We start from the raw sequence: 7,937 nt of genomic DNA, 5'->3' as shown, positions 1-7,937 counted from the left end.
CTTAATTAAGTGTTCATATAAAGCGCGATATTTCTCTAATTTTTTGTTGCAGATTGTCCGAACGTGGGCCCGAACACGGATTCTCCTTGTTACGAAGAGAACGCTCTGCCGATCAAGCTATTCAGCTCTGTCGGTCGTAGCGCAAATTAAAATTATAAGTTTAACCGAAAACCTCATTCTGGTTCTTTAAAACAGGTTTTTCGGCTGAAAAAAACAATTTTTAGACCGTGGGTCTATTTTTCGTCAGTAGCCAGCACCATAAGCTTTAAAATAAGGCGTAAATCAAAGAAATCGATCAAGAATTGAGGAAAATCTGGCGTTGAAACCAAAAACAGGCTACAGAAATAATATATAAGGACTAGACGACCCGTGCGGAACTCCGCACTGTGCTTCGAATCGTTTCATAAGGCATTTCGCTCTTTAAAAATTTCAAAGAAAGAACATTATGAAAAAGAACCGAAAAAAGTAATCGGAGAAAAGTATACGCACAAGAGAAGGCATGTAATTTAAAGACACCAGTTACAAAACCTCGTTAGATACAACGTTGTGATAATTTGATTATCGCTCACCTTTTGGTTGTACGCATTTTCAATGCAAACATAAATATCATTAAAAGTGTGGCTGAGTGACTCGTGAAAAAACAGTAATTGTGTATGTGAAAAAACAGGTTGTGGCAAATACAGTCCTGCCCATGTGAGCATTTGACGGAAAAAAAGAAACATTAAAGAGATATTTATTGGCTCGGATTCGAACTCGCGCCATTCTGATTAACAACACGACATTCCAACAAACCTAGCAATTGTGCCTTAATTTTCGAATGTGATTCATTGAAGGAATGCGTAATAAAAACAGCAAAAAAGCTTTTTGCCGAAAAAAAAGATCATGCGTTTATATAACTTATCATTATCTAGCATGATACGTTTTAAAATTATTCGTAAAACAGGGAATTTAAATAAAGAATGTGGAAGATCTTAGATAGTGATTGAAACAATCATTATAGAGAAGTAATAAATTCGATTGAAAATAAGTGTTTCTATTTTTGAATATTGAACAATTTTCCATTGCAGGGTACTTTAACCGTTACGGCTTAAATGCCCGCTAATGTTTTTCTTCTAATCGGACACTTAAAATTCAAAACCAAAACCAGTTGAACTGAGTCCGTTTCTTAAGTCTAATTTTTCGAACGTAGACAAAATGTTTTTTTTTTTTTTTTTTTTTCAGCCGAGAACAGAGGAGTAGAAAATGATTTCTTACTAATGAAAGTGATAATAATTTTATTGTTTTATATCGTATTTTAATAAATAATTAAAGGTTTACTGGATGAAACTCGTAGCATTAATTTGGCGTAGTATTTTTTCATTTGTACAAAAGATCGAACACTGCTATTAGAAAAATCTACATTTCAGCATACAATGAAAATGTTTTTCTGCACAAAAAGGATTCCTTTTAGGTAAATCTAGTACTTTTTTTATGCTTACATTATGCTTAGTGGTCTGGACGGAGAAGCTTTAGAAAAGAGGAAGAACACCCTTCGATTAACAGTCAACTTATCTGAATGATTACTGTAGACTGCATAAAGGAGTCGAAACACTAAGTAGCATTCCCATTGCATTTATTTTATTACGCGTGTTATCTGTTGTACGTTATGAGTACATGTAATGCGTAATATTAATCTAAATTTGCTATTATGTCGGACAGCCCGAACTTGCCCGAAGTTCAGATAGTTTACAACAGAACGCTCTACAGAAAAAAACTTATCAATTTAACCGAACAATCAAATCTAGTGCTATTAAGCTTTATTTAAACACACACACACACACACACACACGCGCGCGCGCGCGCGCGCGGGCGCAGGCTAATTTTAAATATTTTTTTTCTTGCCGAAAGCGACGCAAAAAATTGGAAAATTGTATTAGAACTTTGCTTTAAAAAAAAATGCATAAGAACTACAGGATGCATCATGGTTTTGAAACAGCAAGAGGCGTTTCCGAAAACTTGATTTTTAGACCCTAAGTCTATTTTTCCTCATTAGCCAGCCTGATAAGTTTTAAAATGGGGGGAATTTCTTCAAGAGATAAGAAACATCTCGCATATTGACAGAAAAACAAACCACAGAGATAATATATAAGATAAGATATTGAAGAGAAGTGTTTTTATTTTTGAAACTTTTTACAATTTTTAATCGCAGGCTGCTTGAACCGTTATGGCTTAGATGGCAGCACGTGTTCATTATTTAACAGCACGGTTAAAATACAAAATAATTTGAACTACATTCTTTTTTAAGCGTAACTTTTTGAATATAGTAAAAATGTGATAAGCTATTTGTTTTTTTTGCAAAAAGAACAAAAAATGTATATTTTTCCCTCCGAATCGAGGTAGTATTTTTTTATTTGTACAGAGAGTCAAAAACTCATTAGTAGAATCGATATTTCAATATAGGATTTATTATTTTCTTTCTGAACAATTCCATTGTTCAGAAGTTAACAATTCCATTGTAGTCTGAAATCTTAAACCTGATACTTATATTTTCGCTTATATTATGCTTTTATTTTCTTACTGGAGTCAAAACTTTAAAAACAAAACAAAAACCTTACAATTTAGAAGTAATTTAGCACAATGTTACATCACGTTTTCATAACATCAAGGAGCGTTTCCATCTCATCTATACCCTCACATTTGTTATTGACTTTATTAAGTGTTTATGTAATACGTGATATTTCTCTAATTTTTTTGATGCAGATTGTACGGCCGTGGGCCCGAACACTTATTCTCCTAGATACCAGTCGAATGCTCTGCCGATCAAGCTATTCAGCTATGTCGGTCATCGCGCAAGTTAAAGTTATAAATGTAACCGAAAACCTCATTCTGGTTCTTTAAAACAATTTTTTTTTGGCAGAAAAAAACAATTTTAAGACCGTGGGTCTATTTTTCGTCAGTAGCCAGCACGATAAGCTTTAAAATAAGGTGTAAATCACAGAAATCGATCAAGAATTGAGGAAAATATCGCGTAGAAACCAAAAACAGGCTACAGAAATAATATATAAGGACTAGTCGACCCGTGCGGAACTCCGCACTGTGCTTCGAATCGTTTCATAAGGTATTTCGCTCTTTAAGAATTTCAAAGGAAGAACATTATGAAGAAAAACCGAAAAAAAAAGAAGCGCAGAAGAGAAGGCATGTAATTTAAATACATCAGTAACAAAACCTCGTTAAATACAACGTTGTAATAATTTGATCATCGCTCACCGTTTGGTCGTACATATTTTCAATTCAAACATAAATATCATTAAAAGTGTGGCTGAGTAGTGACTCGTGAAAAAGCAATAATTGTGCATGTAAAAAAACAGGTTGTGGCAAACACAGTCCTGCCCATGTGAGCATCTGACGGGAAAAAAAGAAATATTAAAAGAGATATTTATTGGCACAGATTCGAATTGGCGCCATTCTGATTAACAGCCCGGCACCCCAACAAACCTAGCAATTGCGCCTTCCTTTTCGAAAGCTATTCATTGAAAGAATGCGTAGTAAAAAACAGCAAAAAAAGCTTTTTGGCAAAAAAAAATAATAATAATAATAAGATCATGCTTCTATGTTTTGTCATTAACCAGCATGATACGATTTAAAATTATTCGAAAAGCATGGAATTTGATTAAAGAATGACGAAGATCTCACGTAGCGATTGAAACGAACATTCTAGAGAAGTAATAAATTAAATTGAAAATAAGTGTTTTTATCTTTGAATATTAAACTATTTCACATAGAAGGTTGCTTTAACAGTTACGGCTTAAATGCCCGCACATATTTCTCTTTTAATCGAACACTTAAAATTCAAAAAAAAAAAAAAAAAAAACAGTTGAACTGAGTCCGTTTTTTAAGCGTAATTTTTCGAACGTAGACAAAATGTATTTTTTTTTTCAGCAGAAAGCAGAGGAGTAGAAAATGATTTCTTGCTAATGAAGTTGATAATAATTTTAATGCTTTATATCGTATTCGCGCGAATAAAAAATTAAAGGTTTACTGGGTGAAACTCGTAGTTTTAATTTGACGTAGTATTTTTTCATTTGTACAAAATGTCGAACACTGCTATTAGAAACATCTACATTTCAGCACACAATGAAAATGTTTTTCTGCACAAAAAGGATTTCCTTTAGGTAAATCTAATACTTTTTTATGCTTACATTATGCTGAGTGGTCTGGATGTAGTCAAAGCTTTAAAAAAAAGGAAGAACACTCTTCGATTAACAGTCAACTTATCCGAATGATAATTGTAGCCTGCATAAAGGAGTCGAAAGACCAAGTAGCATTCCCACTGCATTTATTTTATTACGTTTGTTGTTATGAGTACATGTAATGCGTAATACTAATATAAATTTGGTATTCTTTCGGACAGCCCAAACTTGTCCGAAGTTCAGATAGTTTATAGCCGAACACTCTACGAAAAAAACTTATCAATTTAACCGAACAACTAAGTCCAGTGCTTTTAAGCTTTATTAAAATATGAACACACACACAGGTTTTTTTTTTTTTTTGCCGAAAGCGACGTAAAAAAAGGAAAACTGCATTTGAACTTTGCTTTTAAAAAATGCATAAGAACTACAGGCAGCATCAAGGTTTTGAAACAGCAAGAGGCGTTTTCGAAAACTTGATTTTTCGACCGCAAGTCTAGTTTTCTTCATTAGCCAGCCTGATAAGTTTTAAAATGAGAAGGGAATAATATATAAGATAAGATATTGAAGAAACATTTTTTTATTCTTAAAAATTTTTACAATTTGGTACCGCAGGCTGCTTGAACCGTTATGACTTAGATGGCAGCACGTGTTCATCATTTAACAGCACGGTTAAAATACAAAATAAATTGAACTATGCTCTTTTTTAAGCGTAGCTTTTCGAATGTAGTAAAAATGTGATAAGCTATTTGTTTTTTTCCAAAAAGAAGAAAAAATATAGATTTTACCCTTCAAATTGAGGTAGTAATTTTTTTATTTGTACAAAGAGTCAAAAACTCATTAGAAGAATATATATTTCAATATACGATTTATTTTTTTTTTCTGAACAAAAAACAATTCTATTGTAGTCTGAAATCTTAAACCTGTTACTTATATTTTCGCTTACATTATGCTTTCATTTTCTTACCAGAGTCAAAGCTTAAAAAGAAAAAAAAAACAAAAAAAAAAAAAAAAAACGTACAATTCCGAAGTAAATTAGTACAAAGTCACTTCAAGATTTCATATCAGCAAGAAGCGTTTCCTTCTCATTTATTCTATTCCTTCATAGTTGTTAGTCACTTAATTACGTGTTCATGTAATGCACGATATTTCTCTAATTTTTTGTTGCAGATTGTTCGGACGTGGGCCCGAACACGCATTCTCCTGGGTACGAAGAGAACGCTCTGCCGATCAAGCTATTCAGCTCTGTCAGTCAAAGCGCAAATTAAAGTTATAAGTTTAACCGAAAACCTCATTCTGGTTCTTTAAAACAGGTTTTTTTGCCCGAAAAAACAATTTTAGATCGTGGGTCTATTTTTCGTCAGTAGCCAGCACCATAAGCTTTAAAATAAGGCGTAAATCAAAGAAATCGATGAAGAATTGAGGAAAATCTGGCGTAGAAACCAAAAACAGGCTACAGAAATAATATATAAGGATAACTTTTGTCTTTTTACATTAAGTGGTTTGACCATCTCAAATCTCGTTGCTAGAAACATAATTGGGGAAATTACTTACCTAAATTGCTTTTAAGAAATATTACATGTTTAACTAAAACCGCCAATTGTGTTATGCTTTTTTTAATAATACCACACATTATGATCTTCCGCATCGAATTTGGATTTGAAACAAATTCTCGTTTTTTGATTACAAAAAAACCGCTGGAACAATTACTGTGTTTGTCCACTGTGTTAATTCAAATAAACAAATTTTTTCCAAATAAAGTTCGAGTATGAACGGTTTGCTCATTAACGGGTATTTATATTCTCCTGCTTCTTTTTTATTTTTTAGATTGTTACTTCGTTCATTTTATGTATTTAGATCAAATTTTTACGGAATAAATGGACCTTGCTTCGCTCGAGTCTCCAATCTATTTAATGCTGCGTCTTCCCACGTTGTGAGGTACATTTTTTATATTCTTGTATGCGATGGCCCAAACTTCTGCCAATGTTCTGCGAAATTAAAAACGTGCAATTCCATTTTGCATCAAAGACTTTCTATTCAGTCCAAAATAAACCTGTAACATACATGCAATACATTTATCATATTCACATCATGAATGTAGGTATAAGGTTGGATATTTCTGAGTCTTGAATGAATATATAAGCAATAAAATAGGTTCATATTAGAAAAAGTCAAAACGTTCCATTACTTTTAATTTGTCATTACTCGATTTATTAAACAACGATCTATACGATGGACCAGCCAAACCCCATCCGTCTTTCTTAAGTTAATCCAGATAGACAAAAATCATTAAATATTTTAACCCTTTAAGAAAAATAATAAGTTTTCGACCGTAAATCGCTTTGTGGCGCAACATTATCGGCCAAAAAGTGTCGAATTACGGAAAAAGGAGAACTTAAAAAAAACAACATGAGTTGAGCTGGATTCCGTTACTTTATAAGCCGTGACCTTGAAAGATGCATTTTCAATGTGGTGACGGTCCCTAAAACGTTTTTCGCTAATAACTCCTGTTCTACTGCTCGGAATGCAATAAAATTTCGTATCCTGGCTGCATTTTGCTGTCTAAATATAATTGTGTAGCAAAAAATAGGGGTTCCTTTTTGAAAATCAAGAGTTGGTGCTAATTTTGCTTTGTATATGGTCCCTTATCAAGATTTGACCTAAGTAGTTTTGAAGTAGACTTTAAACCAAGTCAGATGACACCTTTTTTTTCTTTCTAGCATGTATAATGGCCGAATAATTAAAAGTGTTTCGTTTTTTTTTTCTATGACTGTACCAATAAATTACTATAATGTTTGAATTAATTGGGACAAAGATATTTTTTCGAGGACTTTAACCTTGGTTATTAGTTAGCTACAGTTGGTTCCCCTAAGCAGTTCTGTCTGTCTTAATGTCATCTAGATGTCAATTTTGACTGCTTAAAATGAGAAATTTGGAATATTGAAAAATACTTTAGTTCGTTTTTATGAGAGGAGAAAGTAACATTTTCCATTCTTTGAATATAGTGTACATGATAGGAATACAAAGTCTGGAGGATTAGAAGAGGGACTGCGCCAAAGAGATAATCGGAATTAACAAGCACAAATCCATGTGGTTAAAAAAATATTTCCTGTGGTTGGTATTAGAAAATCGAACTTTGGACAACTTCTCTTCTGACCAACTGTGGCGCTGCAGTCAGAAACTACGAACATAAATATCAATAGGCAATAAATGCTTCGTAAAAGTATTGACTAGTTCTTGTCGGTCTAATAATGCTAGTTCAGAGTAGGAACTGAACCTTTTTTGGAGTTTTTTTCTTTTCTCCTTCACGTTTGACCTTTCTTCGAGGAGGAAATTACAGTTACATTAGTCATTTCTTCAGATGCCCGGATACGCTCAATTTTCTAATACCAATCATGGATAATCTATTTTTTACAGCTACAGATGCGTGACTGTTAAGTACGATTATCTTCGCAAACTTTCTAGGAGTTATATCCTTTTTTAGTGTACTAAAATGAACACAAAGGTACAGTCATAGAAAAAAAAACGAAACACTCGATCGTATTCAAAGACTATTGACACTAGAGACACGTGTAAGGTGTTATTGTTTCAGGAATAAAAAGTTCTACATAATTATGTAAAAAAATTGTTGTTAAGAGGTCGTCTTCATATTAAAACAAGCATCAACTTCAAATTTTTCAATAAGAACCCCCTTTTTTATCACATATTTGTGATCAGCATCCTTTTTTAACTTTGTATACAAAATTTTGTTGAATTCGATCCAGCCGTTAC

The sequence above is a fragment of the Uloborus diversus genome, chromosome 10 (genome assembly GCF_026930045.1).
Source record: "Uloborus diversus isolate 005 chromosome 10, Udiv.v.3.1, whole genome shotgun sequence".
Taxonomy (NCBI): Eukaryota; Metazoa; Arthropoda; class Arachnida; order Araneae; family Uloboridae; genus Uloborus; species Uloborus diversus.
This window is presented reverse-complemented; position numbering follows the sequence as displayed.